Source organism: Prosopis cineraria, unplaced genomic scaffold, assembly GCF_029017545.1.
Source record: "Prosopis cineraria cultivar Desert tree isolate PC_DT_omini unplaced genomic scaffold, ASM2901754v1 PC6, whole genome shotgun sequence".
In the NCBI taxonomy this organism is placed as follows: Eukaryota; Viridiplantae; Streptophyta; class Magnoliopsida; order Fabales; family Fabaceae; genus Prosopis; species Prosopis cineraria.
Window position 1 is genome coordinate 5,649,539 of NW_026555337.1, and position 12,926 is coordinate 5,662,464.

Below are 12,926 nucleotides of genomic sequence, written 5' to 3' on the forward strand. Positions count from 1 at the left end.
GTTATCAAACCAAAAATATATTATCCTTTTATGGTCTATTATAAATATGATAAATGAACCACATGAGTAAGGTCATTGTACAAAAGTCCAACCTACAACCTTTAACCATAAGTTATTTTCACTATTTTTTAGTTGACTTGATTAAGATAATTTGAGAGTGTTAAAAAATAATTAATTAGTCACATTCATAGGTGAACAGTGAATATAACCCCAATCTTTACATATTCAAGATCTCTTTGTCTTCTACACACTTTCATATGCTTCATATCTTTGTCGGCTGCAAGAATTTTTATGGTAGAAATGATGGCTATCACTTCACTCATGTGGTCTGGACCCAAGAGTTCACGGACCACCTCTGTCACCGATGCTTTCATCTATAATGAGAAAAACGATTAAAGCGAAAAGACATATGACCGGAAGCTAAAAGCTATTGAAATTTAAAAGAATAGCTTATTGGGAATTAATAAGAAAAATATAAAATTAAAATTAACAAACAATTAAAGAAGGATAATGGACATAGTTATATATTCTTGTAAACTAAAAGGCTTGAAAACGGATTAATATTAAAGGGCAAGTGTCCGACAAGCTTCTGTTCTATAAATTCTTTATATATACTGTATGCAAATCAATTCAGGATTAAATCATACACGCACATACGAATATATATCACATATCAAAATGATAAATCAAATTTTTTTGAGCAAAAAAAAATGATAAATCAAATTGAAATTCTTGCTTATACATTTGTTACCTGTAAAATTATTATCCAGTTTCTACATCACTGGCCACAACGTTGAGATTTTTGTGGATTATGTCATTTTTCTTAAGTAATACAATATTGGCCTTGATGGCCATGAACAAAGAATATTTACTCAATACATAAAAGAAAACAAAGAAAGGGAGGTATGATAGATAAAGTGTTCTTATTAAAAAAAGAGAGAGAAAACATATCTTCAAGCCCTTGTAATCTATCTCGATTCTCAATCAAGTCTTTATAGTTTTAGATGTTAAAATTAGCCCTCCTACTTTTACACATTAAACTCATTAACCCCTCCTGCTATGAAGTCCATTTAAATCATTTAACACTGTGTTCAAATACTTTCTTTGAACTCAACATGAGTGTTCAAATCCTTCATTTGAATCGTAAATACTTCCCTTGAATCCTTTGAATGTTGTTTGATTGATTTGGTTCAAGTTCTCTTCATTTGTGTTCAATATGGATGATCCAAAATCATTTACGTGCAATCTAATATGCTTCAATGGTTTTGTTTGGGTTATATAATGTGTTTAAGTTGCTATTTTGTTCTACTAAAGTACTAATTATTAATGATAAATTGTTAATGCCTAATGGATGTTATTGGATGGATCTTTTGTACATGGCTAGAAATGAATGACATATTGATCCAATATGTCAATTGATTATCAATTCTATTGACGTAGATTGATGATAAGATGAAACTAAACATGGTCAATCAGGTAGATGGAATACATACCATAAACCAATGAAAATGTTGAATGGAGGTATGCGAAGAGAGAAATAATGCAGCTGTTCAAACATGATAAGCTTTGCTCTGCTATTTCAAAATATTTGTGGGCAATCTACAGAGAATAGTTTTAGCTTTGGTCATCAAAAAATTTCTTTTGGAAGGAGTTTGGAATTACTATTCCTATTTGGTTTTGGATTGGTTTTGAAATAGTTACATGTACTATTGTGATTTTGAATTTTTGTAGGGATCTTCTTCTTACAAGAATTTTAGTGAAAGAATATGTGAAGATAATTCAGATGAAGCATGAGAAATGACATATTGGTGAAAAGAGTGCAAAGACGGAGCAAGAGAGTCAACATTTGAAGGAAGAGAATGAGAAGAAAATGGCGAAGCAAGAGAAAAAGCATGAAAAGGAAGAGAAAGATGAGGCAAGAGATTGAGAGGTGAGAAGAAATGTGAATAGCTTGAAGGCTATGTTCTTTATTATGGCTATTGTGAATAATTTTGTGAATTATAGGTTGCATAAGATTTAATGCTATTGGTGTTTTATTGTTGTAGGATTTGTAGGCATTACATGTGTGAAACAATTGAAATAAAGGGAGTATGTAACATCCTAAACTTTTAAATCAGGAAAGTAATTGCTAATAAAGGGTAAATTAATAATTAATGGATTGAATGTGGTTTTGAGCAATGAACTGATATCGTATGTTGTTGGGCTAATATATGAATAGGATTAGGTGGAAGGATTATAGTCAGAAGTAAAGCATACAAGCTAAGTAAGAAGTGTCTTACTATGCCACGCACCGCAGCGTATGACATAGAATTTAGATAAGTTAGGTGTGGCTCAACTCATGAAATCAGAGAAAGGGAGAAGAAAAAACGTGCAAGGGAGGGAGAGAAGGACTAGCTCTACTAGGGCTTCGGTTTTTAGGAAATTGGGAGTTAGCTCTGATTGGTGACTTGTCGAGTAAGTTTTGTACTACCTTAAACTCCTATTCTACCCTAATTTTTTTTAATTTAAACTATAGAGAAATTGAATTAAAAGTTTTAAATGGGTTAACTTTTAAGTTAAAGATTAAAGAAGGACTTTTGGGTGTGAAACTAAAATTTTATGATCGATTTGGGGTTTAATGGTTTAGCCTTAGAGATACAGGCTCAAATTAACCTAAATTAAGGGGTTTAAAATGGCAATAATGCTTGTTAATTATGAGAGAAGGCTATTTTAATCATTCTAATGACTCAAGTATGTATGATTGTGGTTAGTAGGTTAAGTGAACCTTAAAAGGTATGAATGGTATGAGAGTGAGCATAACAACATGACACATTAGATACATATATATGCATGATTGATTCCTTCTTATTTCTTACGACTGAAACTATGAGCTATAATATTAATCAAAGTTCCTTTTGTGTGACTAAACTATCCAAGCTCACTAATTATAAGGTATGACTTAGCCAAAGGTCATAGCACTCACTCTCAAACAACGGCTTCCCTTACTTCCCTCACTCTCAAATATATGAAAATAGTTAGGTTTTAATCCCTCGACAAACTATAGGACAGTCACTCAACAAATAATAAGACAAGGCTTAGCCTTTGTACACAAAAGGTAGCTATAAGTACCATATAAATTTTATCTACTCCTCTCCTTAGACGAATTCCCACCAAATGATCATGTAATATCTCAAGCTCACTCACAATTCTTATACGTTCATGATTCACAATATCAAACTTATTATTTTCAAACCATTTAGTTAATTATCATATGTGAGCATAACAATACTAACTTATTTATCGATTCCTTACTAGCACACAATCATCACATCACATATTTTATACTTCTCATTTCAATACATACTCATAGTTTAGAAATCATTTTAAATTCAACTCCATTACATTAGGTCAAGTCAAGATTAATATACTAACATATGACTTATAGCATGCTTCCACATTCACAATCACGATTATACATGCAATTAAATACATTTTCACATTATAACACAATTAACAAACAACTACCTAATATAAGGTTTCCTTAGTTATCTCAGACCTTTAAGAGATTAAAAGTTTTTCCCTCAATATATGTTTTCAAACTTGCTTTCCAAGCTAAATATAGTTCCCAAACGGTTAATCTATAATTAATCAAATCTAAACTCAATTAACATTGCCAAAGATATGCTTTTAACCTCATTTTTCACTTTTAAATTATCCAAATTCCTTATTTCTTTCATTTAAGCTTACATATTAGGCATATTAACTTTCTTTGGCTCCCATTAGCTTCATAAAGCTCTAACATTGTCATTAATAGCTTTTCAACCAAGTCTATCTACCATAATAAATGGCATCTTTGGCTATTAATGCACCCATAACCACCAAAGCATGTAAATCTATTATCCTTAGGTTTAAATGTCTTAAACAACTTTCATTAACTTTATTTGAGTTAATGGGTTCGAACTCATAACCTATATGAATTGAAAATGGTCTCCCATTATCAAATTTTAATAAAAAAAAAACTTAAGAAAATGGGTTGGAAAGGAAGAAGAATAGGTTAGAAAACTTAATCTTAGAGTTTGATAGCTTTAAAATGCCTCTAACTTTCGTGAAATTGAAGCCCTAGTAGAACTCTAAGTCTCCTTCTTTTCTTGTTTTCTCCCTTCTTTTCCCTCTATTTTTTTCATCAATTTCATGTCTTAGTTCTACAACAAATGTATTGTGTACCACAATGCCTGTGCCATATACCATAGCTTACTGTACATGCTCTATGACATATGGCATAGAGCCATTTCCTTTTGTTTTTTTACTTTTTGATGTCTGGGTGGCCCAATTTCACTTTAGGCTCAATCCTAAGGTTGAGATCATAACCTAAAATATCTGCTAGCTCTTTATAATCACACACCACATTATCTTAATCTTCTTTAACCATCCTCTAACTCCATTTAACAAATGAAACCTGATTATTTTGCTAATTAACTAAGAATTAAAATTCAAGATGCTATACATACATATACATGTAATGTTTAATGACTTGCTTATATCATCTTTTATATGCATCTTCGCCATTTGTGTAAGCATATGTAAATATGACTATTTAGGCAGCTTAGATGCCATATAAGCAAGCATGTAAATGTGCTAATTTATGAAATCTTATCTCATAATATGTAAAAGTGATATTTTCCTAGTTTGTGATGCCTAAAGTGTAGGTACCTGTATAAAGTTAAAGGTGTTCACTAATAAGTAAAATTTATAAGTGTGAAGTATTTAACTAGTTTCACTAGTGTATATTTGTGATTCTATGATGATATATATGTGTGTGAATCTTAACCACATGTTTGTGTGTTTATTATGTTTTCCTTATGCAAGATCATATCTGTAGGAAGTGGCGTTGAGAGATCAAATTGTGTATATGATGTGTGATACATAATTATATGTGTTAATCAGGTGCATGTGGTTCTTTTGGATTTAGTTCAAGGCCCAAAATGATATAATGAGATAAGTTGTTTAATTTGAACATTTAAGGTGCTTATTTTTTTAAAAAAAATAACTTTCTATACCTAAGTATCTAAATTAAGATCGAACTGTCAGATCGTGTCTAGAGTTTTTTCATTAGTTAACTTATTTTACGAGTTTCGTGTGGATATTTGAATCACTCCGATCGAACACTGTATGTGAAAATGGCGGCGGCAAGAGTTCATGTTAGATTGTTAATGTGACAGTAAAATCTAAAATGTGCGTCGCGGTACATGGCACAGAACTAAGACTCGTGGCTCTATACCATATGCTGCAGTGTATGATGCCTTTTTGAAAAAAATAATTGTATTAATTTTTAACTTTAAGCCAGGATCCCACATCTTCAAAATCAATTAATTGTTTATGTTGTATTGTGTTGTAGTGCTTGTAAGTAAAGTTCGTGGGTATAGCATGGGACTTTATAGAGTACCTAAAAGCTAATTAGGTCAAGGGGGAAAAAGTCAATCCCATTTCATTTTCCTCTTTCCTTCTTTCTTATGCTCTACCTCTGAGCACTGTTTTCAGACCCAAATCAATCTTATGATTATCACTATAATTAGCATACTAATTAAACTATATCATTATAAAAATTAAGGTAATATCCCAAGTTAACCATTATTGTGGTGGAAAAGGCTTGATTGTGGCTATAAAGAGACAAAAACAACTATGTTTTTTAAAATGGAATCCCAATTTAAAATCAATTTTCAAAAACCATTTGAGCTTAAAACACAATAAGTAATCTAGCAAACGAAGGCCATGGATAATCTTAAAATAGAATTGTCCAACATCATAAGGACAAGATAGTCATCTTTCATGACTTAGTCAACATTATAACTTGACCTCCCAAGTCAATTAATCAAGCATGATAATCTTGAGAGTCCAATACAATAATCAAATTCATAAATAAACCAATTATAACAACATTTTAGAATTAATTAACCATGTCAATATCTCTACAAAAACACAAGCTTCCTAAGCTTGATTCAACAAAAGAACTTGACATACAATATCCAATAACATCACAATCATGAATTCCCAACAATTATCACTAGCCTTAATCTAAGCCTGTATAAGCTTAGTTTACTAAAAAAGCTAGGCAAATGATGATACTCATTCACAACTCAAATTATAACCACAATGCTTAATATATCTCCTAGTTGGTAGTATATAAAATGCATAAGATAAAAGTCACTTACACATAACACTATAAGGCATAACAATTACAAATATACAAACTAATTGTTTGCCTCTAGTTCCTTTTCCTCATCACTAATCAAGCCTTCACCTGTAAAATGTTAAACCATGGGGTTAGATAAATATCTCAAAAATAAAAAAAAATTATAACTTCTAACATATACAAGTATAACCATTCAAAGGTGTGTAAAGAGGAAATACAATTATAAACATACTATCATATTTAAGCATGTATGATCATTTTATCTCCTATTTGTTTTGACTTGAGTCCATGGGTTACAATTTATAATAGGATTAATCTGTTTGACTGAACTAACCCATGCTCTCTAATTTTTGAGGGGTAACCCAGCCAAAGGCTATTACTCCCTAAACTTAGACTCTAGACTCTCTTGCTAATTGAATTCCTACAGGATGTCATAAATATTGTCGATAACATATACCCGCTTTTAAAGTGAGTATCATCGATTGAGAAGAGACCAGAGCAAACTTTCACATATGCCACAACCATTCAACATTAGGAGCTACCCAAGTATTGTCCATGCCACATAGGCTAACAATATAATAACCTTCCAACTAGGATGAATTCTTATCTATTTTATTTTTCAATCATGCTAGTATGTTTCACAATTTCAATCGTGTATCATAAAGCAATTTCACAAATAAAGTAATCACAATTTCTAATCAACATGCTCAGTTTTATCCACATATGCCTACTTTATAATTTAGATTTCGAAAGTTATCAAAACATTCTCATAAATTGCAATAAAGCATAGCTTATTTTATTCACCCACATTTTTCAATGAATTAACTTATACTTATTTGACACATTTTCTAAAACATTAAAATTGTGTTTTCACATGTAACATGCATTTCATAATTTTCATAATACCAAAAGCATTTAAAGCATGTATATAATGAAAATTAAATTCTTGATTATCTCCACATCTTTGAGTCGCTCAAAAGAGGTATCATTAAACACCTAGCAATATAAAGCTCATGCTTGTTCCAAGTGTTTAAGAGAGTTAGTCTATAGTTCAAGCAACTCAAAATCATCAATTCTCTACCATAAACATAATTTTCATACCTACCTATTCCATTTAAAATCCCAAATCTCATTTTATTAGGACGTTTTGATATTCAACGGTTCCCTTAACTTATTTAGACTCCAACAACCACAACCAAACCCATTATTCACATACCTAGTGTCACATCCCAAACTTTTGAAATGTGATCAGCTGGAATATGAGAAAACTCATATTCCATAAGCCTAAATCCTTAATACATCTATCAAATTAATTGAAATTTGTTGTACAATTCTCATTTATATTAAATAATTATTAGTAAATGTAAAATATTTGAACTAATTGTAGAAATTTTAGCAGAGTCTTCGCTGTAAGTTGGGCTTCTCGAAATTTCTACAACCTGCCAAAAGCATATCCAAGCAACATTCGAAGTTCTACTTTGATACAATATATACAAACCTAAAATAATTTAACTGAGGATCCTGCCTATATGATTCGTGGGGCGATTCTAGAACAAAAAAACAGAATATTTAGATATTTACACTCGTCTACTATGTAATTGAAGCAACAAAATATCCCTCGTCTCAAGATGTCCCAGAAGGTCTACTAAAGAGCAGGTCTACTCCTACTATTTGAATACCAAAATTTTTTCAGTAAATAACGTTCCCAGATAATAAAAAAGTAAATAAATAAATAATAATAATGATTAAGTAATAAAAGAGAAAGGAGGAAAGATAATCGTGATCAATAAATTAAAATTTTATCTTTTATATAACACAAATCATAACGATACAGTTCTTAAAAGTAAACAATTTGGAAAATTGATTTTCTGTTAGGACTTAGACAGAACGAATAACAGGTGTAGACACACAGTCTATAAGGGTAAGTAACATCCGGCGTGGTTAGAAACCACGAAAAACAGGCGCAAGCATAAAGCTCACGAATAACAGGCATGGATTATATCCACAAAATTGTATCCTCCATTCCACGTGTGTTGGCCGACACACGGGGCTAGCATCTCCCATATACCCTGCTAGCTGGGTGTGCCATGGCGTGCCAAGGGCTAACGAAACTGTCGTTAGCAACCAGCGTTCTGTATTCAGTCCTATAAAACATTTCTGGCATACATGGAAGGAAAATATATTTGTAGCTCAATTTGTTCACAAATTATTAATGCCTACTAGATCTTCCCATTAGTAGATTGTTCAACCCATGCACGAATAATGTGTTTGGAAAACAAATAACCAAATGAAAATATAAGTTAATAAATTTAAATCCTATGAAATCAGGTACATTCTTCAATGCAAACATTTCAAGGCTCCATAATATATATGTATAAACATAAAATTTCCTCGAGAAAAGTTCTATTTATTTATTCAGAAAAAAATCATCCTCATTTTAACGTATAGGGAACGTTATTTACTTACCTGATATACCACCTAATTTCAAAAATCTCCTTCTTTTTACAGTTGCAATTAAGTTTTTCCTTCTTCTAGTGACCCTATTAAACATGATAGAATTTTAATAAATTTGCTGCGAGATGAACAAACTCTCTTACTCTAATAGCAAAATCACAATCAACTTAAATAAATCAGAGTTTGTCCTTCATCATTATTTAAATCTCTTTACTTTCTTAAATCATTTTCCCTAATAGTTATCAACACAATTATGATATTTCACAACTCCAATTCCCATTAAATGTCAATTTCAATTTATGAAATAAATTTCCAAAAATTCAAATATTCGCATATTACTTCCAAAATTGGACCTTCTTTGCAACCTTTTCTAATAAACCTTTCACCAACCATCTTATAAGTGCTGATATTCAAGATTTATATTCAAAGCATTCTCTTTCAATTTCATTTAAACAAATACTTCTATATATTAACCAATCCAACAATTCTAATTTAACTCAAAATTTATAACCTACGAGCATACCTTTATCAAACTTTAAGTTAAATTCTCAACCATTTTTTTTCACAGCATAGCAGTGACAGCGGCAGATTTGAGAGAAAACAAATTGCAAACTTCACTCCTTCACTTCTTTCATTTGCACGCACCACAATTATCAAAGGAAAGAAGAAGAGATCAAAGCTTATCACCTAGATGAATTAACAACATCCAAACAGGGAGGAGGAAGCAAACATTAGGTCTGTACAGGGGGTAACGAGAACCAGAATTAAGCATAGAAAAGAGATGAGCAACTCGACGGTGACCAAAGAAGCAAAAGGGAAGAAAGAATTCTAGCTTGCTTAAGCAATTATACACACGAAACAACAAGAAAAGAAGAAGAAGAAGAAGAAGAACTGGGCATACTTGGGACGATGATAACGCCGGAGGAATGGTGAGATAGGAAGAGAAATCTCACAGCTGCAGTGGACGAAATAGCAGCAGGCACCGACGACAGAGACTTACACAGACGATGGTGACCGACGATCGAGAGGGGAGGAAGCAGAAACGCGACAGGAGACAAGCAAGGATCCAGATATCTAGCTCTCTCTCTCTCTACTTCTCAAACGTTCGAAAGAAATAATTAAAAGGAGAAGGAAAAAAAATCTGATGCAAAGAGGGACATATTGATAATTTCATGGAGTAATAAAATTAAATAAATCTCCTTTAGGCCAGAGTCAGGTTCAAACTTGGGACCTAAAGGCATATTATTTGCATAGTTTCCACTACACCAACATTCCTTCTTGTCCTAATTGTCTCAAAATTAATATAACTAACATATGTTTAATTAATTTATTATCATTTTAAACATCTGGGTTATTACACCTAGTCCCCAATTTCCTAAGTTTTGGATTCCTTTAGCATGCTTAAAATCATAATTAAATTCAAAATAAAACTTATAAAATGATAAAGCCTTAGTTATAATCTATATAAATATGAACCAAGCATTGAATTCTGATTTAAATGATTAGAAAATCATTAACCACCTCAAAACCCTCACTTTATTACAAACTTTGACGTCAAATTCTCAAAATCAAATATTTGGACAAGCCTAGAATGATTATACACTTAATATAACTACATTAGCATATCTAAACTCAAATTAATCGGTTAGAACTATCCCAACTTCAAAATTACATAAAACTCAATTTTCCTACTGTCAATAATTAAAAAAATAAAAAAGAAAATATGTGTAGAGAAATATCTAGGAAATTTACCTAATCCTAAAACATTTCAAATCATCCTCAAACTATCATATAATGGAATCTACTCCTTGAAATTTCCTCCTTCCAAACGCACCTTGTTCGCCTCTATAGCTCTCCATTCACGTCGAAAATGAAAAAGTTGGGAGGAGATGGTATATTAAATGTTAAAGTAGGTTGGGGTTTTAAAAATTATCCAACATGTGGGGTAAAGAAATTTTGGGTTGAATGTTATGGTAGCCCATTTCTTCTTCTTTCTTCTTGTGTCTTTTCTTTTTTTTTAATAACAAAAGGAGCGGCAAGTTAGCTGCTTATGCTAGTGCAGTTTAAAAGGAGAACTTATCCTAGGTATAACTAAACTGATAGAACCCTGCTTATTGTTGAGCCGCTTTTCCAGCAACGAAATCAACAACTCTATTCACTGAACGATTAACATGAATAGCTTTTATTCTTCTTTCTTGCTTATGCTTTGTTAATTTTTTTAATAAATTTCAGTCCAACTTTTTTTAATCTTTCCTTAGACTTAAAAACTAAACTAAGTTTGTATATTTTTTTTTCAAATAAAATTTTCATAATATTAAAATATTTATAATATGTTGAGTTGGAAAATATCTTAATAGACTATTATTTAACCCTATCAAACCTTGTTTTTTTTTCCTTCTAAAGATTGTGTAGAATGAAGTCTTCAAAAATTAATCCCATTTTAGGTAAACTTTCTTTACTCAAATAATTACATGATAATTTCTATTCATTATGTAATAATTCTTCCATAATATTGCTTATAGTCTAGAAATAAAAATCGTGATGTTACAAATTAGGATGGTTAGACTAGTTAAATCGTCATTCAAAAAAAAAAATAGTTTAGTTCGTCCATTTGGCTCATTTTGACAGTTAACTTGGATTGGCTAGCTTTAACCTAATGGTTTTTGAAGACTTGAGGTAAAACTCGAGACCCAAAGCGATTGAACCATTTTGACCTTTTTTTAGTGTGTGTGTGTGTGTTTGTATATAAAATATTATTTTTTTATTTAATTATAATCTCATCAATTTGATCATTGATCTAGCCAATCAAACCACGAGAATTTTGACTCGCTAACCTTTTCAGTTCATTGTCTAATCAATTTTTAAAAACGTTGTCTTTGCATCATTGTAGGTTGTTGGTTTCATATCATCCACAAATTCTGTCCATATCTAGTGGTTTCATGACAAATCTAGTTCTATATGGTGATTCTGTGACACAATGAGCATGAGCAGAGTGGTGGTTTGCTACGGAACAAAAAAGCACTGTAGAAAAAAAAAGAAGAAAAACTCAAAGCAGCTAGCCTTTTATCTTCTCCTCAATCTTTTTTGTAGATTTCTTTCCCTTTTTTGAATTTTTTTCATGCCTCTGTTGTCTTTTGTTCTTTTTATCATCTTCTCTTATTTATTATTCTTCTTTTTATTTGATTGTTCAAATTGGCTATACCGTTGATTTTGTCCAGTTTGTCATCTATTTTTCCCCCTAGTTCTAGCTTAGTTCTGGGTTGGACATGTAATCGATTCTTGATTCAATTGGCCGATCCAATCTAGGTTTCTTTAAGCTCCACTTGAAAAAAAAAAAAATACAAGACATCGGGTAAGAGATGTGTGTGTGTGTTATATATCCCTATTATACTTTATTCAAGTAATTAACTAAGAATATTTTGAGTAAATCAAATATTATATTTATTTTAATATACCATTGGAAAACTCTAAAGCTATTCAGAAAATCCAAATTTTAATCATTTTTTATAAACGTAAATTAATTAAGAATAATTTATATTGTGTGGTCAAGAGAAAATAAGGTGTGAAAATGGCCATTTGGTAAATAGCTCGAAGAAGAGTAATTAATTTTTCCCATGCAGAGGAAATTGCCAATGAAATCCGATTTTCATGTGTCTCTCTATTCTCAATGCTATTTAAGCTTGGCGGCAATATATATATATATATATAACGGAATTGAGAGGCAAGAGCAAGAGGAGCTACCCCAACGATACTTTTATTTTTTAGTTTTACCAGAACAAGTGCTGATAGGGCAAGACAAATCAAGATTATATCACAAGGCTGTGTGTAGAGAATAATTTCACGCATACTTTTCACTTTCAGTGTGCAGGATGAGCATAATATTATGCAATATATAATTTGCAAGAAATTGTAAGAATTTCACACATAATTTTCACTCCGAGGGTAAAATTAAAGATTGAGTGTAGCGGTTGTCCTGTAATTAATATAATTTAAAGTATTAAAAATTAAACTAATTATTAAACCGATGAAATTAATAGTTCAAAGATCAGTAATTCAATAAGGGGTTAAATTAAAATCAGATCAGTATTGATTAAAATAATCATATTGATTAAAAAATAATAATAAAATAAAAAATAAATTAATAATAGCCAATAATAAATAAATAAATAAATTTAAAAAACTAAAAGATGAGAAAAAGTATCCTTGAAAATATAAAAATTTGTTAGTTACGAAATTAAGAAACAGGAATGTTGATAATAATAATATTTTAAATGCTTTAACTATGCGACATTATTAATTATTA